Here is a 26,537-nt window from a genome sequence, read left to right on the forward strand (position 1 = left end):
GGCTCCAGGCAAGGCCAGCCTACTGGATCCGACATCCCTCTGGCACGCAAGTCACAACAGCTAGCAGGCAAAATACCGGCTCCCACATCATTTGAAAGAGCAAGACAAAGCCTTGAAACTCCACCTGTGCTTAGGTATGAAGCAACGGGTCCCATTGAGATCTGAGCTCAGCTTGCAGTATTCAGCGATCTGACAGCTGACCTTTATGCCACGGGACCCGATGGTGTCACATTCTCTAAACACCTGTGACCCTCAGCTGGCAGGTTTGTACTCTGCACTCACAGCTTCTCTCTCTCTCTGCTCCCCTCTCTATGCTGCTTTCTCACTCCCAGTGCCTGCCCCCACAGCCCTTCCCGCCAACCAGGGACTGCGCTTTCTGGGCCTGCTGCTACAGATGTGGGCTTCTATCCTGCTTTCTAAGGACTCAGCAACAGAAAGGAACCTTTCCCGGAAATGGCCACGGCTTCTGGGAATCCGTGTGTGGCTCTGGACACCACCAGAAAATGTGTGTCTCCAGGCACACAAGGCCACTTAAAAGCTGAGCATCTGGAGAGGGGCTTGAACCCTGAACCCTCAAATTAAGAGCGTGATGTTGTACCAACTGAACTAGCTAGGCTTGCTGAGGCCATCTTCCCCCTTCACCCCAAGAGAGAACAAGCAGGTAGGCAAAAGAGAGGCAAAAAAAGTCCCTGGAACCCCTCCTCTTTTTCTGCAAGGCCACTGCCTATCAGCAGGATTCCTCCTCCTCAAAACCACTAAATCTCCACACCTAGACAGCCGGCCCGTCCGCTGCACCCCAATCCCCCACGCCTGAGCCTCCCTGCCAAAGCCCTGCACCTGGCTCTATAGAATTAAGTCTCACATCTCGCTGGGAACTCGACTTCCTGTGCCCAGAGAGTCTCATTGCCCCTCAGTAGATGACCCAAGAAACACAGTGTCCGTCTTTTCCAAAGAAGGGCTTAGACCCACTCATCATGTGGCCTAAAGGATAAAGCATCTCCCTGTGGATCAGATGATTCAGGATTTGAGTCCCCTCGTGGTTGTGCTTACTTTGGTTGAAAGTCCTGCTTTATTTAGGGCTGGAACCTCTTCTTGGCCACTCAGGCCAATCCTCTGGCTTCAGCTAGAGCCCCGGGAAGGAGTTGGGGGTTGGGCGTCACAAAGGCTGGGGTGTGAGCCCCAGGTGCTTCCAGTCTAGCCTTTGCCATTCCTGACTTGCCAAAGAAAATGGGCGGCTGCCTGGGCTAGTGTGTGGAGCAGTTTCCCTCTTCCAAATATGCGCCTGTCCCTGTGCTTGAGGGGACTTGCTAAATAGCGCCTTGGGAGCCTGCGTGTTTCTCCACTTCTCGCCAGCTGGGGAAAAGCCTCTTGGAGTAAAATCTCCTGCCCCACTGCCAAACTGAACACTTTGAGTGGGAATGGACATTGGCCCCATTGGGGGGGGGGGGGGGGCTGGCCCTGCTTTCCTACCGTCTTCTGATGCTGGCCACAGAGCAACAGCAGCTGCCCCACATGCTGGGTGGCTGGTGGCCTTCAGTGGGGGTTCGGCATGCCAGGGAGCAGCCTGGCTGGGTGTTTTTGTGGCTGTCTCCTGGCCACGCATAAGCATGGTCCTCCCCTCCTCTTCCTCCACTGCTCTGTGGCCTTTAAGCCTTCCCTTGGAGCTGTCAGCACCAGCTGCCTCTGCTCTAGGTGCCCAGAGGCGGAAAGGTGTGCTGGGCTCCAGCCTGGGACTCTTCCCCCTCCTGACTATGAAGCCCAGCCCTGGCACTGCTTCCTTCAAGAGCCAGAGGAAAAGCACAGCAGCAAGTGCCAGGGCCAAACTTGTGGGCCTCAGCTGAAGCAGTGAGAATCCCAACCAGCCAGTCAAGCATCAGTAGCCACTTCTAGAGCCCAAACCCATTGCAGCCATTAGCCTGGCCCCAGTGGGTGTGAGTCGCCAGACACGATGGGAAAGACTCATTCTTGTACAACTAGAGACAGGGAAGATGAGCACTGTGAGCTCCCAGGCTTTACCACAAGGTCCCACTGAGATTTGAACTCAGATTGCAGGAGTCAGAGTCCTGAGTGCTGACCATCACACCATGGGACCAGCTTGTGCTGCCTTTTCTGGAGATTGATGATCCTCACAGGGCTGGCTTGTGTAATGGACAGTTGATCCCTTACTTAAACTTAGTGGGGCTTTTTGGTTGGTTAGTTCCCAGTTCCAATAGAAGGGGGAAGGGCCAATGGGAAATCAGGACCCTGAGACTGACAGTCCCCTGGGGCAATGGGGAACGGCCAAAGCTCCAGGTCAGCCTGATTGACAGGCCAGGCAGTCTGATGAGGCCAGGCCAGGGGGTCCCATCCTCCATGTGAGCTGGAACTGCCTGGGCCAGAGGGGGCCGAGCTAAGCAGAGAGCAGGAGCTCAAGAAGAGCCGGGGAGCAGAGCTGCACAGGTGTATTGCCAGAACTGCTACCTGTAGGACTTCGCTACCTGTAGCAGTTACTGATACCGGAGGTTGTTCTTATTTGCTGACTTGTCCTAATTTGCTAAAACTTGACAGTGGTGGGGAATGGAAGCATAAAGTCTTTGGCCTCCAAACGACCCTGCCTGGTGCACATCTGTATCTATTACCTCTTAATACAGGATTGTAAAAAATAGAGTGAGGTCATTTAAACATCATTTATTTTGCCACTTCATTTACTGTGCTAACAATGGAGCATCCTGACACCGATACTTCTGCCCATGTGACCTGTGGGTTGGATTCATTTTAGTGGGACGCAGGACATGTGGCGGATCATTTAAACGCTTAATTTCCTTAGAGTAGGGTTACCATATTTCGAGCCTCCAAAAGGAGGACACTCCACCGGACCCCGGACCCACCCCCACCCCCGCCCACGCCCACGCCCCAACTCCGCCCCTTCCTCAAAGTCCCCGCCCCAACTCCGCCCCCTCCCCTGCTTCCCGCGAACATTTGATTCGCGGGAAGCCTGAAGCAGGTAAGGGGGTGTGTGGGGGGAGGAGGAGCGGCCCAGGCTGCCCCCCCCGCGTTTCCAGCCTGGGCCGGCCCCGGCCGAGCACCCCCTGGCCCCGCCGGCCCCCGGACCTCCGGCCAAGCATCCCCCGGCCCACTCAGCACCCCCCAGCCCCGCCGCCCCCCGGCCCGCTCAGCACCCCCCGGCCCGGCCCCCGATCCCCGGCCGAGCACCCCCTGGCCCCGCCAGCCCCCGGACCCCCGGCCAAGCATCCCCCGGCCCGCTCAGCACCCCCCAGCCCTGCCGGCCCCCCGGCCCGCTCAGCACCCCCCGGCCCGGCCCCCGATCCCCGGCCGAGCACCCCCTGGCCCCGCCAGCCCCCGGACCCCCGGCCAAGCATCCCCCGGCCTGCTCAGCACCCCCCAGCCCCGCCGCCCCCCCGGCCCGCTCAGCACCCCCCGGCCCGGACCCCAGCTGAGCATCCCCTGGCCCCCCCGGCCCGCTCAGCACCCCCCAGCCCTGCCTCCGGACCCCACTTCTCCTACCTGGGCTCCAGCTGAGCTGCTCCTCCCCTCTCAGAATGTAAGAGCCGAGCTGCTGGCTTCGGGCAGCCCTCCCCTGCCTCAGGATCCAGAGCTGGCTGGGCACGTCCCTTCCCCGGCTCCAGCTGAGCTGCTCAGCTCCTCCCCCTCAGACTTACAGAGCCGAGCTGCCCGAGCCAGCGTTACCAGCTTCAGGCAGCCCCCCCCTGCCTCCGGACCTTGCACCGCGGGAGCAGCTCAGCTGGAGCCGGGTAGGAGAAGTGCCTGGCTGGGGGCTCGGGGTCCGGAGGCAGGGGGGGGCTGCTCGAAGCCAATAGCGCTGGCTCGGGCAGCTTGGCTCTGTAAATCTGAGAGAGGAGGAGTGGAGCAGAGCCACAGCGGGAGAGGAAGTGCCGGCCATTTTCCCGGACATGTGTGGCTTTTCGGCAATTCCCCCCAGACGGGGGTTTGATTGCTGAAAAGCCGGACATGTCCGGGAAAAACCGGACGTATGGTAACCCTACCTTAGAGTTTCCCGTCAATATACTTCTATGCTGGTGCGATCTCTGACCATTGCACATCTACTGTATTTATTACAATAGCACAAGGAAGTAAGTCACAAAGTGACACAGTCTAGGGGCTTGGCTACACTTGCAAGTTAAAGCACATTAAAGCAGCCCCGGGCGCCCGAACTCCTGAGGTGTCCACACTACAAAGGCACATGGAGCGCCTGGACTCTGCAGCTGGAGCGCTCCGGGTAATCCACCTCCACGAGAAGCATAAAGACTGCTGCGCCCCACTGAAACGCCCGGGCGTCAGTGTGGACAACGTGTTGCATTACTGCGCTGTGACTGGCCTCCAGAGACGTCCCATAATCCCCTGAAGTCAAGTGCCCATTCTGGTCATTGTTTTGAACTCGGCTGCAGGCATGCGGATATCCCCTTTCAAAGCTCAGTTTCTGACAGCCGGCTGCTTATCTGCTCCAGGACAAAGCAACCATCAATGTGGAATGCTGCTGTTGTGAGTGTGTGTGAGACAGGGGGGTCTGCTGCTGTCTGAACACACAAGACAGCGTGCTGACACACTCTCAGTCCCCCAAACACACTGTCTCTCCCCCCACGTACACACAGCACACTCCCTGTCACACTCCACCCCCGCCCCCATTTGAAAAGCACGTTGCAGCCACTTGCACACTGGGATAGCTACCACAATGCACTGATCTCTGTGGCGTTGCAAGAGCTGCTAACGTGGCCACTCCAGTGCGCTTGCAGCTGACAGTGTGAACACACGGCAGCATTTTCTGTGCTGCACTCGCCGAAGGCTGGTTTAACTCCCAGCGCTCTACATCTGCAAGTGTTGCTAAGCTCTAAATTTGCCAGACCAACCTAACTAAGTAACTGCCCTCCACCATCATTTGCAGTGAGTAGGGGCACATTGAAGTACACACCACACTTGCTGGCTCAGCCTTGTGCATGCTGGGGTGGCCACCTCCCCGTTGATGAGACCTGGTCCCACCATCTTCGTGGAGCTCCAGTCTGCCCTGCTGCCATCCCTGTCTGTGTTGTCTTCTCTAGCAGTTGACTGGAAGGTGCGCATTGGCCCCATGCCATGGAGCTGTGTTCTCTCGAAGGGTGAAAGCAGGAAGAATGGTGCCTTCATAGCCCACCCAATGTTCCATAACATCATTAAGGAAAGTATCAGAGGGGTAGCCGTGTTAGTCTTGTGAGGTTCTTACCCACGAAAGCTTATGCTCCCAATACTTCTGTTAGTCTCAAAGGTGCCACAGGACCCTCTGTTGATCATTAAGGAAAATATTTCTCAATGAACTCTCAGTAAAAGATCAGAAACATCCAGTGCCTGCATCAGTCTACGAGCATTGGCATTTTCTTTAAATTTGCCAGATTAACAGTGCGAAAAGAAGAGGTTCAAATGTGTTAGTTGTTAGGTTGCTCATTCCCAAGGTCTGCTTTGTCTCCAGACAGATCCATTCTCTTTCAGAACAGCCTTGCTCTTTCTGTCTGTTTCACTCATTGACATGTTGGAAAAAACACTCCCCTTCACTCTATTCACAGACAAACACTAGTATGAACGGTTTGCTACTGATGGGTTTAGAAAACATTTGTCAAGTGCTGTTCCTGGGGGATTGTTTCCAAGATCCAGTACTTTATACAAGAAAAGAGGAGGTTTTTTACCCCAGATGGGACTTGAACCCACCATCTCTGGCTTAGGAAGCCAATGCCTTATCCATTAGGCCACTGGGGCCCTGACATTTAACTGACAGAGGGATGCAAATTCTCTCTCATAATTGCACATTCCTCACATTTGCTTGGAAGCCAAATACCCCCCTTTAATCGCCTTACAGCAATGTCTGCATCCCCTGGCAGTGAGGCAACTGGGCAGGTCGCTGACAGAGCTGAGCACCACCTTTCTACCAGCCATCTTTAGAGAAGAACCCCACCCTAGAGTCACCCCCCACCCCCTCTGTCAGCACCTCCATGTCTGTGGCTCTGAGTGGCAGTAGGACGATTAGGGGGTAAATCCGGGGCTGGAAAGGGAGTAAGGTCAGCCTGTAAGGAGTAACCAGGTGGGGCAGACCCAGGGGGAGGCTGTGGGCTGCTGGTCGGTTGTTGGGATCAGAGCTCTAGATCAAAGCTGCACAGCGACCTGACACCCAGGGTTATACCTCGTCAGGAAAGCGTGGCCATGCTGCCCAAGTCTGAGTCACATCTGCAGCCTGGCCCGCCCCGGCTGATGGAGCCCAGAGCCACGCGAGTCAATGGCAGGTCGAGTCGGGAGCCTCGGCTTTTTCCCCTGACAGCCACACAGAGCTGCCTGGCATCCTTAGAGCCTTCCTGGTGTTCTCCCGCAGCAGCCGCCTGCCGGTGTGGGTGTGAAAAGGGGACGAGGAAGCACTGCTGCCTCAGGCCGGGACAGGAGGCCCTCACCATGCCCAGGCCTGCCTCTTGCCTTCAGCCCAGGCAGCCAGAGGTGCCGGGGAGCTCCCTGGCCGTTCGACACCTCAGCCACCTCTTGCCTCATGGCCTAGGCTCTTGGTGCTCTGCTGGTCGTCTCCTCGCTTGGAGGCCCAGAGCAAAAAGAAATAAGGAAATCCTGGAAGAGGATTGCTTTAATCCATTGATTTCTGGGTTATGGGCCCAGCACACTGCTGCTGCACCACTCTGCCGGTTCTTCATGCCCTGCACCCAGCACCCAGTCTCCAGCATCCGGACTAGCGCCTTGTGAGCGCTCGCGCTGGCAGGCAGATGTGCAGGCTGCTAGGCAGCAGCCTTGGTAACAGCAGACTTGTATCTGTGTGTCTCTGTGGCGCAAAGGGGCAGCGCGTTCGGCTGTTAACCGAAAGGATGGTGATTGGAGCCCACCCAGGGATGGTGGTAAGCTTGTGCTATTGCCTTTTAGGGGTGGCAGGTTTGTAGAAATTTTGGTGAGGCCCAGAGCCCACCCTCAACTCTGCCCCCACCTGACTAAACTCCGCCTTCACCTGCTTAAGTCTCTGGGAGGGAGTTTGGGTAGGGGGGGAGTAGGTGAATCTGGGTTGCTGGGGCAGGGGATTGGGTGTCCCAGGCATCTCTATGAAAGGAACAGAACAGGATTTACTGGAGATGGGGAGAGAATTGAGAGTGTCTCAGGGTTTTGTACAGAGGTATTGCCCGGGTTAGAGACTGGCTAAAACACAGGCCTTGCTGTGAGCAGGATTCGAACCTGCGCAGGGGAACCCTATTGCATTTCAAGTCCAACTCCTTAAGCGCTTGGCCATCACAGCCATGAAATTAGTACCCCCCCCATAGTAGAGAAACTGGTAAATAATCACAATGCCCAGGTGTGAAGTGATCTGAAATCCAGAATTCACACAGCAAACCTGGCTCCCAAAGCACAGTGGGGATTTGGGGTTTGTTCTCTTTGCTTAGCCATGTGTAGTCGCACAGAGAGCGTTTTGAAAAGTCTCCCCTCCAACAGAGCGGGAATGGGAAAGAACGCTTAAGTTGAAGCTTGATTTGAATGGGGGGTGTCTGGACTACAGGGCCAGGGACTGACCTTTGCTGGAGAAACCAGTGACACACAGAACCAGGCAAAGAAAAATGTTTCCTCAACTCAATAATTGCTCCCCTGGAATAGCAGCAGCATCAAGGAGTTGGAAAAGTCTCACAACAGGGGCTAGCACATTGGTGGTTCACTAGCAGACATCTTAGGTACCACATGGGAGGTCTAGGTTTGTTTTCGGCACAATGGAGGGCTGAGTTTTATTGCCTCCAAATTTCAGTAGAAAAATTCAGAACCAAACTGTGTGTGGTGGGGAGATTGGTGGGGGTTTCTTTGGTTTTGATTTGCTTTGGGGTTTTTTTTTTTTCATTTTAAATGTCCTTGATCATTTTTCTGGGAAAAATGTGTGTAGGAAAAGTTAAACATCTCCATGGGAGAGAGGGGATCTCTGAGTGCGGTGGAGGGGGGTTTCCACAGAGAGGAGTTTAGGAGATAAATGAGACTGTCACTTACTCCTTTTGCTGCAACACAGGGAGAGGTTTTGCAGTTTCATTTTTATCACGTGACACCCCCCCCCCACACACACACACGTTGCTTCTTTGCTGCTGTTGCCCCAGCTCAGAGCCCACTGTCACCTCCTGTATGTGACCTACAGCCTTCCACTGACCAAGCCCCTGTAAACCAGACTGAACCTACCTAGTCTGCCCCTTCTCCCAGCTCACCCCTTCCCCCGCAGAGCCCAGGACAACCCCTGACTCCCTGGATCTCCCGGCAGCACAGCTGGTTGAGGACGCACACTGCTGACACAAGGAGCTAAGTCTGCACACACACAAGTGATGTAATAATTGTGTGAGTTCGGGTGACATAATCCTGTAGTGTAGACATTGCCTGAGTATTTCACTCTGTGCCCGGAGATGTGAGTGTAAAACAGCCACCTGCCAATACAGGGATTGAATTCCCCAAATTTAACCTCTTTGCTTTCCAGAAACAGGCAAAATTCAGTTCATTCTGGCTAGCTGAGGGAAAATTCAGGTGACACTAAGGTTTATGAATGATTAAATATTGTTTAGAGTTTAGTTAATGTAATAGAAAAACAAATACCGATTCCAACATAACAGCACAAGGTGAAATAGGAACAGAGACAAACCTTATCACTAAAGTCTCTTTTCCCAAAAGTTCCCCAAAATACTGTTAATTCCCTCCCCACCTCCATAGGACGTCTGTGAAGGTTAAGTGCCCTGCGTCCATCTTCCCATTAGAATTGCCCTGGTTTGACATTCCCAGACCTGGACATTGGTGAAATACAGAATCTGAACAGCAAACCCGGCTCCCTGGACCAGGAATGATGTGGGGGTTTCTACCTGTCACTTACTCCTTTGTCATACCACAGAGAAAGGTTTTTTCAAATCCAAACCATCCCCCCCCCCATCCACAGTCAGCCAATGAACTAGGGAGAAGGTTACAAACAGAAGAGACCTTAGAAACAGTTAAATAACAACAAGCCCACCACACAAAAAAGTGGCCGAGTAGTTAAAACAATAACCTGCTAATCTTTCTCATCCTTGTGGGCAGGAGCTACGGATCCCCCCTAAAACTGTGGGGGCCACAGGCACCCAAACTATGGCCTCAGCCTAAGAGCGAAACTAGATCTGGCTCTAGTTCACACTGTGGATGCTCAGGCACTAAAGCTACAGTAATAATAACAGTCAAGTGCCTATGTAGTTGACAGGATTTGAACCTGCGCAGGACAACCCCACTTGATTTCAAGTCCACTGCCTTAACCACTCAGCCACAACTACTTAATGTAGGTTGGGCCCTTTTCTACACTATGATTCAGTTCTCACAGATGTGTCACTTCAAATTCTTTGCTCAGACCAGCTTCCCCAGCACACTCACGGTTGCACATCAGTGTAAGTGTGTCCTTGGCTGAACAGCGAGAATTCCTGCCCATTTCCCTTCCGGCTGGAGCAGGATGAGAGTGTGTTTGTGTTAACGACATTGCTGTAGATTGTTCTTTATTCCCCACTCTGACAATTCAGACAGTCCCTTTCCCAGTCAACTCTCCAGCACATCATCCCAATAGCAGGGGGCAGGATTTCTCTGGGGCATGGACATTTTTCAGGGGGTTGGTGCGTGAACTCAGCCTTGCATTCCACCCTTGATGTTTCATGGACTAACAACAGCAGCAGAAAAGAGCTGAGCCAATATCTCCCTGTCAGGGATGCAGGTGCCACGTCCCCTCTGTCTGACCATCGCCATTGCAGGAGAGAAGGTTCACTGGAATCGAACACCCTGGCTCAGACCAGAGACACAGGGAGGTTTTGCTGTTCATGGATCTGTGCAAAGAAAATTGTGTCTCTGTGTGAAATTGAGGAGGGAAATGAAACGTCCACATGGTGGCTCAATGCCCTAAGGAATGTGGGTGAAGGACTCGGGCTGAGAAATGATTTAACAGGGGTGTGTATCAATTTACTGCCCTGATTAAAAACTATGGCTAAAAGGCAGCCATGTTGTTAGTACTTGTACCTGTGTAGGGACACCCCAGTGGGTGTCAAGTCCATTGCCTTCACCAGGGGTAGTCGATAATTTTCTCAAGATCAAAATTTCTTGGCCAAGGTCTAGTCAAGGTCTAGACCCCAGAGAAAATAATACACTGATGATAAGAAGAAGTATATAAAAAGATGTTGCAATCACTATGGGCATAACTATGATGTGTTGTGTTTCACTCTTTATATCTGGTGCCACCACCTTTCCCTTTGGCCTTGTAGCTGACCAAGGGTAAAACTAAACATCTCCTCAGATACCAGGGAGTGTTTGTGTTCATTCCTGTGAGCTACACAAGGGTTTGATGTTGCTGTTTTCAATCCTCTGGCTCTGCCAGGGTAAGGAACAATTTAGGCTGTCACTGAACTGAAGGAGGGAGATCATTTTTTGACAGAGAGAGGGACACCTCCTCTTAAAGGTGTTTGTCTGGCTGGCAGCTCTGGTTCCCAGGTCTCTCCTGAGGAAAGAAAGTTTCTATGCAAAATACCAAAACTTTTAAAGGAGAGGAGGGAAAGGCAATGGGCACAGGATGGGGCCAGCATGAACCACAACATGGTTCTTTTATGTGGGATGACTCTGAACATTGACTGATCTCCACTCCCTTGTATTTCAAGAGATGTTTAGTTTTCCACTTGGGAAACTACAAGGCTGAAGCAATTATATCAGGGGTCTCAAACTCCCAGCCCACGGGACATCTGTGGCCCGCGAGCCTCCCCAATGTGGCCCGTGGGGCTCCATTAGTTTTGGGGTCGGGTCTCTCTCTTGGCCCCACCTGCCTCCTCCCAGGGGCCCCAGCAGCGCAGCGGAGCTGAGCAGTGTCTGCCTGTTCACTCCAGTGACTGCCGGCCCCTTTCTGCAGCCCCGGGGCAGGGCAGGGTGGGGCGGGGCTGTGCCTCTGCGCGCTGCCCCTGCCCCGAGTGCCCCTGTGGCCAGTGAGATGCTACGGGGGTGGCGCCTGGGGGCAGCAGCGTGCAGAGGCCCCCTGGCTCACCCCGCCTTGGAGCCCCAGGTAAGCGCCACACCCCCAATCTCCTCCCAGAGCCTGCACCCCCACCCCCTCTGCACATACCCCCTCCTGCCCCTAAACTCCCTCCAGAGCCCGCTCCCCCTCCCCACATACCCCCTCCTGCCCCCAAACTCCCTCCCAGACCCTGCACCCTCCCTCCACATCCCCCAGCCCCCAAACTCCCTCCCAGACCCTGCACCCCCTCCCCATATACCCCCTCCCACCACCAAACTCCCTCCCAGAGCCTTAGGCAGGTGGGGGCGGAGTTTTGGGAGCGGAGTTTTGGGCGGTATTTCCTATGCAAATGTATAAAAACCGAGCAGAGCTGTCCAGCAGCTGAAATCAGTTCCAGTCCTCGGCGTCTCTAAGAGGGACACTCTGTATTTGAGGCATGTGGGACACCTCTGGGATGATGACAGGTGAAAAAATGTTGGATTTAATGAAAGATGAGACCATAGGAGGGGAAGGTGACTGGCAGCACCACACAAGGTCATAACACTCAAACACGGGGCTTCACTGTCACTACCCCTGTGTTTTCCATCATTTCTATCCTAAGAAACACACCCTCCCCCTCCCCCACACACTATCACACAGAACCTTTTCCCCTGAGCCCAGTACAACCCTACCCCTACCCCTACCCCTCACCCACACATACTGCACTGGATACAGCCTCTCGGTGACTCACCCAGATGGGGGCTTGTTTCTGCATCTCCCCAGCAGGGGTGCAGAGAGCCAAAAGGGCCACAGGAGACCAATGGAGCTCAGCAAGAATAGAAAAGACTTCCCTTCCCTTCCTTTCTCAAGAGTCTCATTAATCTCATCCATGAGACGTTCCAGCACCAAGTGGGCTCAAAGCACCAACCTTCCCCTTAGCAGTGGAAGAGGGGAACCAGCTCTATCACACAGAGGGAGGCTCCCCACCTCTGTTGCTGCCATCCTGCAGCCTTTAATATGGATTTGTTTTAACTAATGCAACCTCCCACCTCCCTAATCCATCCATGAAACAAGGAGACAAGTCTCTAAGTGTGGACTCCGGTGGTGCAATGGGTTAGCGCCCAGTACTTATAGATCAGTACTGTGTAGAGTGGGCACCTAGAGCAGAGGCAGCTGGTGCTGACAGCTCCAAGGGAAGGTTTATAAGCCACAGAGCAACTGAGAGTGAGGCAAGAGGAGGGGAGGACCATGCCTATGTGTGGCCAGCAGACAGGCAACAAGACACCCGGTCAGCCTGCTCCCTGCCATGCCAAACACCCACTGAAGGCCACCTGCAGGCCAGCATGCTGGGCGGCTGCTAATGCTCTGTGGCCAACATCAGAAGACAGTAGGAAAGCAGGGCCAACCCCACTGGTGGGGCCTCTTACTGTTCCCACTCAAGGTGCTCACTTTGGCAGTGGGGCAGGAGATTTTACTCCAGGAGGCTTTTCCCCAGCTGGCGAGAAGCAGAGAAACACCCAGGTTCCCAAGGCGCTATTTAGCAAGTCCCCTCAAGCACAGGGACAGACGCACATTTGGAAGAGGGAAACTGCTCCACATGCTAGCCCGGGCAGCCACCCATTTTCTTTGGCAAATCAGGAATGGCAAAGGCCAGACTGAAAGCACGTGGGGCTCATGCCCCAGCCTTTGTGACGCCCAACCCCCAACTCCATCCCGGGACTGTAGCTGAAGCCAGAGCATTGCCTCAGCAGCCAAAAAGTGTTGCCAGCCCTGAAGGGAGCAGGACTTTCAGCACAAAAGGAAAAACTGCACAAGTACAACCACGAAGGGACTTGAACCCTCAATGGCCTGAGGAATTTGGACACTTTATCCATTGGGCCACATGAGAAAAGCCTCTCCAAGGACTTCTTCAGAAAAGGGGGACACTGTGTTCCTTGGGTCATCAACTGAGGGGGCCGAGACTCTCTGGGCACAAGAAGTCGAGTTCCCAGTGAGATGTGAGACTTAATTCTCTGGATCCAGGAGCAGGACTTTGGCAGGGAGGCTCAGGCATGAGGGTTGGGGTGCAGCGGACGGGCCGGCTGTCTAGGTGTGGAGATTTAGTGACCCTGAGGCGCAGGAGGGAGGAAGAGGAGGAGGAATAGGCAGTGGCCGTGGAGAAGAAGAGAAGGGGTGGAGGCTCTTAGCAAGCCGGGCTAGCTCAGTCCGTAGAGCATCAGGATCTTAATGGGCGGGGCCAGGGTTTGAGCTGCTGTCCAGGGACTCAGCTTTTAAGTTGCCTTGTGTGGCAGGAGCCAAACGATTCCTGGTGGTGCCCAGAGCCATGTGTGGGACAGGGAGGCTGAGACTTGTGGCGCCTGCTCTGCGGCAGGGATCCTGGTAGCTCAGACTCAGGGAAGGCGTCTACACTCAGAGGCGCCAACTTTAAGAGTTCCCGGGCGGTCTCAATGCCTGCTCCACCTCAGGCCCTGCCCCCAAACCATCCAATCTTTTCCCACCCCGCCCTGCCCCATTTCTTTCTCTCCCCACTCCTCCAGCACACCGCATCACTGGCAGGCAGGAGGCGGTGAAGGAGAAGAGGAGGAGCTTGTCGGCCAGGCCTGCTAGCAGGTGGGGCCCTGAGCTGGCTGCCAGTGGGTGCTGAGCACCGATTTTTTTTTCTGTTGATGCTGCAGCCCCATAACACCCATGGAGTCACTAACTCGGCTCCTTTCACACTCTAGAGAGAGGAGCAGCAGCCAGGGCTATGGCTGATCCATGGGGCGCTAGGTGAGTGGCAGTGGCTTCAGGTGGTGAGAGTTTGGCTGACACCTCAGGGACACAGTGTGAGGTGGTGTCCCAGGGATCTCTATGAAAGGAGCAGAAGAGGATTTACTTGGGGTGGGGAGAGAATTGAGAGTTTCTGAGGGGGTTGTAGAGAGGTCTTGCCCTGGTTAGAGACTGGCTAAAACACAGGTCATGCTGTGAGCAGGATTGGAACCTCTGCAGGGGAATGCTATTGGATTTCAAGTCCAACACCTTAACCACTTGGCCACCACAGCTGTCAGAACAAGAGTGGCCCAATGCTAGAGAAACTAGTAAATAATCACAAAGCCCAGGCTTGAAGTCATCTGAAATCCAGAATTCACACAGGAAACCTGGCTCCCAAAGCACAGGGGGGATTTGGGGTTTGTACTCTTTGCTTAGCCATGTGCAGTCGCACAGAGAGCACTTTGAAAAGTCTCCCCTCCCACAGAGCGGAAATGGGAAATCTGAACTTGAAGCTTGATGTGAATGAGGACATCTGGACCACAGGGCCAGGGACTGACCTTTGCTAGAGAAGCCAGTGACACGGAACCAGGCTAAGGAAAATGTTTCCTGGAGGCAATAACTGGAATAGCAGCAGTGTTGTGCAGCAAAATGTCTCCCAAGAGAAGTTAACGTGTTGGTGGTTCGGTAGCAGAAGTCACAGATACAGCCGGGGAGGTCTAGCTTTGGTTTCTGGCCAGCAGACGGATGAGTTTTATTGTCTCCAAATATCAGTAGAAAAATTCAGACCCAAACTGTGTGGGGTGGGGGTTTCTCTGGTTTTCATTTGGTTTGGTTTGTTTTTCTCATTTGAAATGTCCCTGATAATTTGTCTGGGAAAACTGGACAAGGCCAAGGAAGAGTTAGAAAAATTACAAATCTCCATGGGAGTGAGGGGGTCTCTCAGTGCCGGGGGAGAGGTGGAGATTTTCATGGCGGGGAGTTGAGATAAATGAGGCTTTTGCTCCAGCAGAGGGAGAGGCTTGGCAGTTTCATTTTTACCAAGTGTCCCCCCCCACACACACACACAAACACATATGTTGCTCCCCTGCTGCTGCTGCCCCAGCTCAAACCCCACTGCAACCCCCAGCATGTGACCTACAGCTTCCCGCTGACAAAGCCCTTATATATCAGAGACAAATTCCCCTAGTCTGCCCCTTGTCCCAGCTGAGCTCTCCCCGCACAGAGCCCGGGACAACCCTGACCTAGCCATGCCGGGGGTTCAGGCTTAATCCTCAAGGCTGAGAAAAAACCCTTCAGACGGACACGTTTCACTCCCTTCCCGCCTCTGCCCAAGCTCCTGCTCTTCCCCTTCAGCGCCTCCCGCCTGCCAGTGACCAGCTGTTCAGTGCTGTGCAGGAGGTGCTGGGGGAGAGGAGCGGGGACAGGAAGAGGTGGGGGAGGGAGAGGAATGGTTCAGGACGGGAAGAGACGGGACAGGGGTGGGGGTTTGAGGGAAGGGGTGGAATGGGGGCAGGGCCTAGGTCGGGAAGGGGGGATCTGTCCTGGGCCCTGCACCCCTCTAGGGATGGCCCTGAAGGGAAGCACTGACTATTACAGTGACAATAAAACTGACCAGCATTGCGGGGGAGACTGCAGGAGATCAGCACTCACCAGGTCTCTTCTCTCCAAGGTGAGCCAGACACTGCTCTCTCCTCGCTCTCATTCTAGCAGCTGGATGACAAGGAGCGATTTCCCCACAGGAAGTGCATTGAGTGCCCCTGTGGTGCTGGGGGGGCTAGTGCTGCTACTGGCTGTGGGGGCTGGCAGGGGAGTTGATGTCTGCACAGACTCTCAGCTGCCAAGTCGGAGGGGGCACTTGGGACCTTACCAGACTGGCTCAGTGAAGGCGGAGGGTGGACAGACCAATACAGACGCTCTCCAGAGCACGGAGCAGCAGCCGCCCATGCAGCCAGGCAATGAGCATTTCCCACAGCCTGGAGCCGAGGGGGAGGTGGCAGCCAGGGCTGGCTTTAAGCTGATTCACCTGATTCCCCGGAATAGGGCCCCATGCCGAAGAGGGCTCCACACCCATGCCTAAGGGGTCCCCGCTCCGGGGGTCTTCGGTGGCATTTTGGCAGTGGGGGGTCCTTCAGTGCTGCGGAAAACCCGGAGCGGACCCCCCGCTGCCGAAGTGCTGCCGAAGCCCCAGACCACCGCCGAGTATTCCAATCAGGCCCCGTGGGTCATAAAGCTGGCCCTGGCAGCAGCTGCTGTTCCAGCTCCTCGAGGACAGGCCCTGTCAGGCAACAGACACTTCTTACTCACCACAGCTAAGGGCGTCCGGTTCCTCTGGTGGGAGTGTGGAGCAGCCATTCGTTTTCCTGTTCGCACTCCTCTGCGGTGTGAAAATCAGGGAGGGGAGGCAGAAGCCCCACTTCCCTCCCTAAATGACGTCCGGGGGGAAAGCCAGGACAACAGGGTGGGGCGGCAAGTGGTGGCCAGACTCTCACTGCCAGGGTCTAGTCTAGCTCAGGGTCCAGCTCAACTTCCTCCCTGCGCCACTGGCCCCCAGTTCCCTTCCACCACCAGGTCAACCTGGGAACTAAGGCAGGAATGGGGTGAGGAAGCAAGTCAGGCTGAGCAAGGCAGGCAAAAGTGAGTTTTGCCTTCATGGGCCACTCACGTCCTTTTTGTGTGCCACGGCTGTGTTACCCCAAGGGGAGTAAGGTAATGCTTCAGAGAGAAAATTCTAGAAAAAATGGTAGGGGGAAAGATAGAAAAGGAAAGCCCCTTTTCTCAGAAGAGCAGACTCGGCTCCCTTCCATGTCTGTCACCGGTGGATTTAGCATACCCTGTGTGATATAATAAAAATAAAAAGAGACAAGGTAATATGGTGCAAACAAGGGCAAGTATATTAAGGGCAAAGGTACAGAAAACTGGGGGAAATGGGTGGAGCGGGGGAAAGAAACACAAACTTAACCATACAGTGATTCAGTGACTGACTTTAGGAGCTTGAAGCTCAGACCCACAAAACCTCCCTTGGCATTTAGAAAATAATAAAAGAAGCCCCAGTACAGAAACCTTTCCTATGATTGAGGTGCAGTGGACACAGCATGCAGGTGCGAAGCCCGGGACCTTCTATTCTCCGGCTGATTTAGAGCCTTCGAGGAGGACCACTGGGAGTCCCGACGACTGCTGGATTTCGTCGCAGGTGGGGAGACCCTCTGGGAAGAGGGACCCTCCACAGGTAAAATGGATTCAGTTCGCTGTGATGGGGATAGTGATGACAGGCCTCTCCTTCCTCAACCTCGCTGCAGGATAGATGATGTTCTTCTCTCTAGCTCTGGAGTGTTAGAAAGACCCAACCGTGCAAGCGCTGCCGCTGGAATGGACAGCCCCATGCAGGCATTGAGCAGGCTCTTATAAGGTCTTTTTGGCAGGAAAAACTGGTTCTGTCCAGTTTGAGCCAGAGGACTCCAATGTCTAAGTTGTAAACAAGTTTGCTTACAAGGATGGAGTCCAAAGGTCACAGTTGATATACTCCATATTAAATTCTATTAAAGCTAGTGATTCACTTATCATTACTTTAGAAATACATTATTAAAACAACTAATTGAACATATTAAACAACACCAACATTTCTTACTTCTTTATACCTACCAGCTGACAAAAATCTCCCGGACAGAGAAGCAGCAGCAGGCCAAAGTGCATAATGTAGCTGCTGAAGTAGCTCAGTTGGGAGAGCGTTAGACTGAAGATCTAAAGGTCTCTGGTTCAATCCCGGACTTCAGCAGCCTTTTCATCCCTCTTTGTGCAGGGGTGGCTTGTTTTCTGGGAGCGCAGCAGCACCTTTACCTAACACAAGTCCCTGATCTTGAGCTCCCCAGTAGGACAACAGAGCGTGGGCTTCTGCCCCTAGTTGGCCCACATGACCTTTAACAATGAGGGACAGGAGCTGACTCTTCCACAGGACTTATTGGTCAAGCCAATATGGCAGGAAGAGAGTGAGGCAGGGTCTGAGGACCACTGGTCCCGTTTTCCCAACCGTCAGAGGAAATGTTTTTACAATGAGCACTCCCTGGCGCAGGTCTGTAGCGAGGTTGGCTTAGAGGATGTGTTTCTCCGTAGTGGAACCAGTGGAGGGCGGGCGGTAGCCTCCTATTCCTCTGACCCAAGCTCACACCAGCCACAGATGGGGTACACCTTTCTGTGGGGACAGGCCAGGAGTTGCATTGACCGGATTTACGTGAAGGAGAGCACGTCGACAGCCCAGTGCAGGGTGGTGCCAATGGACTGTTCAGATCACGCAGCTCTCACCGTGTGCACAATGTGGGCAATTCCCTGACCCACGGCAGAGGATATTGGAAGATGAACCTCCAGAACTTGCAAGATAACGGGGGAGGGCGGTGAGGCCTGGTGCTGTTGGCAGAACAGGAAAGCATCAGACGGTCCTATGACAACCAGGCGGATTGGTAGGAGTCGGTGAGAGAGGAGTTGGCGGATTTGTTCCAGGGGATGGCAAACACCACAACATTAAAGAAACCAACGGTGCCAAGTCCTGCAGCATCACCTGTGGGATTTCCACAAGAGCATCCAGGCAGGGGAGCCAGTCAGCATGTGACTGTATGACCGGATCAAGTGACAGCTGGCCGAGTTCTGGGAGATGAGGCTACAGCTGGCCGATATGAACAGGACCACCGAGTGAAGGGAGGGGTGGCCTCCCCTGACATTTTTGAGGCCTGCAGGCAATGTAGACAAAGCAGGGGGATGCAGGAACTCAGGGCAGGACCCACGGATCCGGTAGAGCAGGACTATAGTCGCTGAAGGAGGAGAGAGAGTCCTGCGAGAGGAAGCCACTGGTGGGAAGCAATAAGTGCAGAGTGCAAGCCAGCCAACTGAGAGTCACAGTGGTCCAGAAAAAGAAAGAGCAGCAAGTCCCATAGTACTCAAGATGCTGAATCCTACAATCTGAGTTCAAATCTTAGTGGGACCTCCTAGAAATATGTTGGTTTGCTGCAAAGCCTTGGAGCTCAATGTGCTTGGCTACCCTGTCTCTGGGTGAACCAGGATGATTTTTTCCCCTCCTGCTGGGTGACTGATGCCCACTGGAGATAGGTCTTTGGTCCAGCTGGTTCAACAGGATGGCTGCTATAGGTTGGGGTCCTAGAACTTAACAGTCGGACTAGACATTCCTGCAGGTTGACCTGATGATTGTGTTTCTCACTGCTTCATCTGATGTCCACAACTTTGGTCCCTCTACCTGCACCCGCCACGCTTTTCCTCTTGCCCACATGGCATTTAAAGGAAGGAGTGCCAGAGCCAGGCTTAATAGTCAGGGAGAGGCAGGAGGGAGGAAGAGTCCCAGGCTGGAGCCCAGCACACCTTTCCTCCTCTGGGCATCTAGAGCAGAGGCAGCTGGTGCTGACAGCTCCAAGGGAAGGCTTATAAGCCACACAGCAATTGAGCACAGGGCAAGAGGAGGAGAGGACCATGACTATGCGTGGCCAGCAGACAGCTACAAAGATACCCAGCTAGCCTGCTCCCTGCCATGCCAAACACCCACTGAAATCCACCTGCAGGCCAGCATGCGGGGCGGCTGCTGATGCTCTGTGGCCAACATCAGAAGACAGTAGGAAAGCAGGGCCAGCCCCCCTAGTGGGGCCTCTTACTGTTCCCACTCACCATTCTCACTTTTGCAGTGGGACAGGAGATTTTACCCCAAGAGGCTTTTCCCCAGCTGGCAAGAAGTGGAGAAACACGCAGGCTCCCAAGGTGCTATTTAGCAAGCCCCCTCAAGCACAGGGACAGGCGCACACTTGGAAGAGGGAAACTGCTCTACACGTTTGTGACAATGCGGTTCTGGCGGAACCCAACTGAGAGTGCCAACTCAGGACAAATTGCTTAAACAGGGCAGTTGCAGCCCAAGGCTGGGGTATTTTCCACCTCTAAGGCAAACCAAACCAGCCAGACTAAGGGAACTTCGGTCTCACCCCACTGGCTAACCGCAAGTCTCTCAAGCAATCTCCTTAGACACTCCAGTTTCCCAGTATAACCACCAGTGCCACTCATACGGGGACAAATGGTTATGAAAACCAGTACCCAAGTAAAAGAAAAAGGTTCTCCTGATCCCAAAGGACCAAGCCCCAGACCCAGGTCAATATACAAATCAGATCTTTCCCACAAATCACGCTGTTGCCAATCCTTTAGAATCTAAAATCTAAAGGTTTATTTATAAAAGGAAAAAGATAGAGATGAGAGTTAGAATTGGTTAAATGGAATCAATTACATACAGTAATGGCACAGTTCTTGGTTCAGGCTTGCAGCAGCGATGGAATAAACTGCAGGTTCAAATCAAGTCTCTGGAATACATCCCCCGCTGGGATGGGTCCTCAGTCCTTTGTTCAGAGCTTCAGTTTGTAGCAAAGTTCCTCCAGAGGTATGAAGCAGGATTGAAGACAAGATGGAGATGAGGCATCCGCCTTATATAGTCTTTTCCAGGTGTCAGAATACCTCTTTGTTCTTACCATGGAAAATTACAGCAAAATGGAGTCTGGAGTCACATGGGCCAGTCCCTGCATACTTTGCTGAGTTACAAGGCGTATCTGCCTTCTCTCAATGGGTCCATTGTATAGCTGATGGTCCTTAATGGGCCATCAAGCAGGCTAGGCAGAGCTAATCTCAGCTTGTCTGGGATGTCACCCAGAAGCATAGCATAAGTTTGCCATACAGACAGTATAGAGCCAATATTCATAACTTCGACCACAAAACTGATACACACATATAGACAGCATAATCATAACCAGCAAACCATAACCTTGTCCTAGACACCCCATTTGACCCCCTTTATACCAGATTTGGGTGCCACTACAGGACCTTGGTTGCAACAATGATCTATACGGTCCCAGTTTATGTCAATAACGTCACACCCCCAACGCAAAATTGATGCAGGAAGGGATGACACAAACATCACTGACTGCATCCCAAGAGCTCCCCATCCTGGATTCTGTCTCACTACAGCTAGTATTGGGTTAGAAGCCATACCAGTGTATAACAGAAACGGTTTATCAAAATTATGTTCAACCACATGATTGAACCTCTTTACAAACCCAAGGTAAAACTTAGTTAGAACAATAGTGGATTGGATCTGCTCTGGCAGCATCGTCCCTGTATGTCTCATGTGATCTTTCCAAGAGCTAAAGGAAACCGTCACTTTATCCACACAAGCTCGGGCAAATGTTCGGAACCCAATTAACATCAAATAAATGCAGATATTAATGTTCTTCATAGTACAGGAATCTTGGCATTTAGCCATGAAAGCAATATGGTAGTGTGCCTCAGTCTTCCTTTTCATACAGCACATTAGGTCTGGAATGTCTTTTCCCCTGTGAAAAGTTCCCATATTGTTTACAGGCATCAACTGTGAAACATCAATATAGCAAGGCCTTTTAACATAACGTGTGTTTTCATGTATTCCTTTTAACACATTCAAGGGATCCTCCAAAAGATTAGGCACATTGTACATTTTTACAGTTTGTGGCAATAGCAACACATTCATTACAAAATTTAGCAATAACAACAAGTTTATTGCAAGTGTCCATCTACAATCGTTTTTGACATGCCACACCTTTGGCTCAATACCATCGGAGTTTGGGCATTTTAGGGTTAACCTGTGGCTTCCCTTTGCAAAATTCAGTTTTCTCTTTCCTCCTTGTCCTGCAGGATCAAACCCTGATTTCTCTTGCTTAACAGAATTCACTGGCTGATGGGGTGGGCCCTCTGTGCTAACAGCTATTAGCAAGTCCTTCCCCTCCCAGCCAGACAAGTAATTTGCACTACCCCAGACCAGAGCCAGTCCACCAGTTTTCACATTTGTAACTGCTATCATTTCCAAGGCTGGACTCTGTCTTAAAGAGATACCACACAAATCCAAAGAGTCTGCAGGTGAGAGTTTGCTTGCTCTCCCCCGCATCCTCAAGCATTTAGCCATAAAACTGCTCTGCTCTGACACATCAGTAACCAAATCTGTCCTCAAACCCTGAAGCACAAACTGCTCATTTAAAGAATCAGAAAGGAGACATTCCTGTTCCAACACCATTGTCTCCCCAACAAGTTGGCCCCACACAGCCACTTGGTTATAGGGCTGCCTCAATTCCTTAACAACTTTTACTTCCTCTGAGACCTTCTCAAAGCTACCCACACTGGATCTTTTAAAAGGAAAGTCAGTGGATCCATTCACAACAGACAATTGTTTGCTGCTAGGAACTGAAACTTCCTTGATTAAATCACTCTCACACCCTTCAGTTGCAGGGAACTGCTTGCACGGAGTACCATGAGGATTCCTTTCTCCAGGAGCTTTTCTAAGCAGCAATTCACCCCTCACAGAAATTCTGCCCTTACCCTCTTCACCTAGGGCTTGCTCTAAAGGAACACTTTCCTGAGCAACAACAGACTTTATCCGGGTCTTACTTACATTCAGGATCACCTTTGGCCCATCAGGCAGATTTCTACACAATCCCCTTTCAGGCGAACCCATAGACTTCCTAGATAAAAGGTTAGAAATAGTTCCCTTCTCTTTGCCACACACAAGCTTAGGAATTTTTTCCTTTTTGCTACAAGTTGTTAAACTGTCCGTAGGTACCACAACCAAATTACCTCTCTGCTCTCCTTGTGCCCTGGCTAGGGTATCACCCTGATCAGACAGAGTTGTTACACCCTTCTCCAACCACACATGAGCAACAGGCAAAATACAAGCACCAGAATCTTCTGATCTCTGGGATTTTGCTAAGACACTAACTGGATGCAACCTAGTTACGGTGCCATTCTCCCCAGCAGATGCAAACTTAGGACCATTCCCTTCCTGGGCTTTAGTTGAATCCAGAACCAACTCTGAGACAACTAAATTACTCTCAACCATCACAGGCCGAAAGGCACCTTCTGTCTGCTCCACAGACAAAAAAGAGTTGGTGACGCATTTCCCTTTACTAGACATACAGCTTGGGATTTCATTTCCCTTGTCCCAGCACACCGGGCTGTTCACAGACAACTGCTTGGAGACTGGGGTAGCTTCCTCCATAGGCAAGTCAATACCCCTGACAGACACAGGCACATTTCCTTCACTGTCACTATTCTCCACACAGGAAACAGGTAAGGTATAGGGACACTCATCTTCCACTCTCCTTGCCTCCCCAAACTGCTGACTAGATAAAGCCATCAGCTCACAAGACTGCCTAGGCTCATCCAAAATCTCCTTGTTCTCCTCTCCCTTCGCTTGATCTAATTCCAGATTTACTTCTGAGACATTAGATAGACATTCAGAAACTTCATTCACAGCCAAACAGCTACTTTCCAAAGACAAACTTTTGGAGAAACCCTCCCTAGGCACAACCTTAGGATCAATCCTCTCTTGTGCTTGGTTTGTATTAACTTGACTGACCATAGCTTTAATATCATTTCCAATCATAATATCCTTAGGGATTATGTCTTTTACTCCCACAACCATGGTGCCCTCCAATCCCTTCCATTTCAGGTGGATTTTAGCCAAAGGCACCCTGACAAAATACTTAGATAAGGCTACAACAGTTACATCTTCACCTGGCAAATAATCTTCCTTCCTGACAAGACTTGCTTTAACCAGAGTAATATCTGCTGCGGTGTCCCTCCATGCCATACACCTCACTCCATTCACTTCTGCACTGCTAATAAACTCTGCATTATTTCCCCCATATTTAGCTTTAATGTGAGTTTTAAGGTCAAATTCTTCCGAGACCACAGAAACAGCATTTGCACACAGGGCACCAATGCTGGGCTCTGTGTGGCTTGCCTGTGAGTTTACAACAACAGGGTTAGCATTGGCCATGGCATTTGGGGTTGCTGGTTTTGGGCTGCCTTTCAGTGTCGGGCAGTCTGGTCTCATGTGGCCCAGGATACCACAGTGATAGCATGTAACCTGTTCTGTCCTGGGATGTGAGTTCCTACCCTCCGGGCCCCCTTGAACTCCTTTAGAAGAGTCAGGTTTATTTTTAAATCCTTCCCTCCTCTTGAACTGGGGAGAATGGTGATCAGTTTTCCCCGGGGTTTTACACCCTTCTCGAGCCCTGTTTTGGGTATGGGCATCCGCAATCTCTGCTGTCCGTAGGACTGACTCAGGGTCCCTGTCACACACAGCTGCTCTCACATTGTCAGGCACAATATCTAAGAACTGTTCCAAAGTTATTAAATCCAGCAGTTTTTCAAAACTCCCATGCGCCTTGGCTCCCATAACCCACTTTTTAACAAAACCCATCAGCTTATGAGCACATTCTACAAAAGTACAATCCTTAGACATTTTAAACTCTCTAAACTTAACTCTGTAAGATTCAGGAGTAACCTTGAACCGCCTTAACACAGAATCCTTAAACCGCTCATAATCTAAGGCTTCTTGTTCCCCCAAGTCATTGAATACCTCCCTGGCTTTTCCAGTCAGTCTGGTCAGCAGGACAGGCATTCGCTGACCCTCGGGGATCTGGTACAGATTGCAGAGGCGTTCAAAGGTAGACAAAAACACCTCTATATCCTCAGTATCATTGTAAATGGGACACATCCTTTCCCAGTTTTTCTCATGGCGGGGGGGAAGTGGAGTACCAGGTGGGGATGACTTTCTCCGCTCTTCCATTACTTGGAGCTGAAGTCTGGCCGTCTCCTGTTCCATCTTGTGAGTCTCCTGTTCCATCCTGTGAGTCTCCTGCTCAGCAGCGAGCAGCTCTAGACGCCCCTTACGCGCTCTCTCTTCTCTCTCATCAGCCTCCTTCTTTCTTTGATCGGCTTCTTTCTCTCTCTCAGCAGCCTCCTTCTCTAATTCTGCTATTTTTTGCTTCTCCAGCAATCGAAGATCTGCTAGCTTCTGTTCATGCTCAAATTGCAGTTTACTTGTCACCCTTTGCATCCTAATTTTTTCTGCATCTTCTGCAGCCTCAGGTAAGGGCTGTGCTCTTGCCCCCTGATCACTGGCTATTAACAGATTTCTCAGTTCTTGATTTGTAGCTTTCTTTCTAAAACTTATCCTCTTTTCTGAACACAAATTTTCCAGGGCTTTTTTGCCAAGTCCCTCATATGCTCTTTGCTCAGCCATTGCAGCAGCTCTTTAACCAACAAAACTCTCAATTCCAAAATTCAAATTTGGATAGCGTGGGGTTCTGACCCAAAGCTTAATTGACCTGGTTCTGTGGATCCAAGCACGACTACGCCACTGTGACAATGCAGTTCTGGCGGAACCCAACTGAGAGTGCCAACTCAGGACAAATTGCTTAAACAGGGCAGTTGCAGCCCAAGGCTGGGGTATTTTCCACCTCTAAGGCAAACCAAACCAGCCAGACTAAGGGAACTTCGGTCTCACCCCACTGGCTAACCGCAAGTCTCTCAAGCAATCTCCTTAGACACTCCAGTTTCCCAGTATAACCACCAGTGCCACTCGTACGGGGACAAATGGTTATGAAAACCAGTACCCAAGTAAAAGAAAAAGGTTCTCCTGATCCCAAAGGACCAAGCCCCAGACCCAGGTCAATATACAAATCAGATCTTTCCCACAAATCACGCTGTTGCCAATCCTTTAGAATCTAAAATCTAAAGGTTTATTTATAAAAGGAAAAAGATAGAGATGAGAGTTAGAATTGGTTAAATGGAATCAATTACATACAGTAATGGCACAGTTCTTGGTTCAGGCTTGCAGCAGCGATGGAATAAACTGCAGGTTCAAATCAAGTCTCTGGAATACATCCCCCGCTGGGATGGGTCCTCAGTCCTTTGTTCAGAGCTTCAGTTTGTAGCAAAGTTCCTCCAGAGGTATGAAGCAGGATTGAAGACAAGATGGAGATGAGGCATCCGCCTTATATAGTCTTTTCCAGGTGTCAGAATACCTCTTTGTTCTTACCATGGAAAATTACAGCAAAATGGAGTCTGGAGTCACATGGGCCAGTCCCTGCATACTTTGCTGAGTTACAAGGCGTATCTGCCTTCTCTCAATGGGTCCATTGTATAGCTGATGGTCCTTAATGGGCCATCAAGCAGGCTAGGCAGAGCTAATCTCAGCTTGTCTGGGATGTCACCCAGAAGCATAGCATAAGTTTGCCATACAGACAGTATAGAGCCAATATTCATAACTTCGACCACAAAACTGATACACACATATAGACAGCATAATCATAACCAGCAAACCATAACCTTGTCCTAGACACCCCATTTGACCCCCTTTATACCAGATTTGGGTGCCACTACAGGACCTTGGTTGCAACAATGATCTATACGGTCCCAGTTTATGTCAATAACGTCACAACGTTAGCCCGGGCAGCTGCCTATTTTCTTTGGGAAGTCAGGAATGGCAAAGGCTAGACTGGAAGCACCTGGAGCTCACACCCCAGCCTTTGTGATGCCCAACCCCCAACTCCTTCCTGGGGCTCTAGCTGAAGCCAGAGCATTGGCCTGAGCAGCCAAGAAGAAGTTACAGCCCTGAGGGGATCATGAGTTTCAGCACAAATGTAAAACTGCACAAGAACAACCACAAAGGGACTTGAACCCTTAATCTCCTGATCCGAAGTCAGACGCCTTATCCATTAGGCCACGTGGTCACAGAAGAAAAGCTGCTCCCAGCACTTCTTTGGAAAAGGCAGACATGGTGTTTCTCGGGTCATCTACTGAGGGGCCAAGACTCTCTGGGCACAAGAAGTAGAGTTCCCAGCGAGATGTGAGACTTAATTCTATGGAGCCCCATGCCCCAACCCCACGCCCCAACCCCACGCCCCAATCCCCTGCCCCAGCCCTGAGCCCTCCCACACCTGGAGCCCCTTCCTGCACCCCAAACCGCTCATCTCTA

At 51.9% G+C, this 26,537-nt stretch overlaps 6 non-coding genes across 6 annotated transcripts; 1 reads left to right on the forward strand and 5 right to left on the reverse strand.

The window, feature by feature from the left end:
• Nucleotides 1-2,020: 2,020 nt before the first annotated feature.
• TRNAQ-CUG (transfer RNA glutamine (anticodon CUG)) lies at nt 2,021-2,092 on the reverse strand. The gene has a single exon. It is a non-coding gene; the product is annotated as a tRNA-Gln (tRNA).
• Nucleotides 2,093-5,669: 3,577 nt separating this feature from the next.
• Nucleotides 5,670-5,742, reverse strand: TRNAR-CCU (transfer RNA arginine (anticodon CCU)). The gene has a single exon. It is a non-coding gene; the product is annotated as a tRNA-Arg (tRNA).
• A 1,437-nt stretch (nt 5,743-7,179) lies between these two features.
• TRNAS-UGA (transfer RNA serine (anticodon UGA)) lies at nt 7,180-7,261 on the reverse strand. Its single transcript has one exon. It is a non-coding gene; the product is annotated as a tRNA-Ser (tRNA).
• Nucleotides 7,262-9,196: 1,935 nt separating this feature from the next.
• Nucleotides 9,197-9,278, reverse strand: TRNAS-UGA (transfer RNA serine (anticodon UGA)). The gene has a single exon. It is a non-coding gene; the product is annotated as a tRNA-Ser (tRNA).
• An 8,135-nt stretch (nt 9,279-17,413) lies between these two features.
• Nucleotides 17,414-17,486, forward strand: TRNAF-GAA (transfer RNA phenylalanine (anticodon GAA)). Its single transcript has one exon. It is a non-coding gene; the product is annotated as a tRNA-Phe (tRNA).
• Nucleotides 17,487-26,219: 8,733 nt separating this feature from the next.
• On the reverse strand, nt 26,220-26,292 carry TRNAR-UCG (transfer RNA arginine (anticodon UCG)). The gene has a single exon. It is a non-coding gene; the product is annotated as a tRNA-Arg (tRNA).
• Nucleotides 26,293-26,537: the final 245 nt, after the last annotated feature.

The sequence above is a fragment of the Chrysemys picta genome, chromosome 16 (genome assembly GCF_011386835.1).
Source record: "Chrysemys picta bellii isolate R12L10 chromosome 16, ASM1138683v2, whole genome shotgun sequence".
In the NCBI taxonomy this organism is placed as follows: Eukaryota; Metazoa; Chordata; order Testudines; family Emydidae; genus Chrysemys; species Chrysemys picta.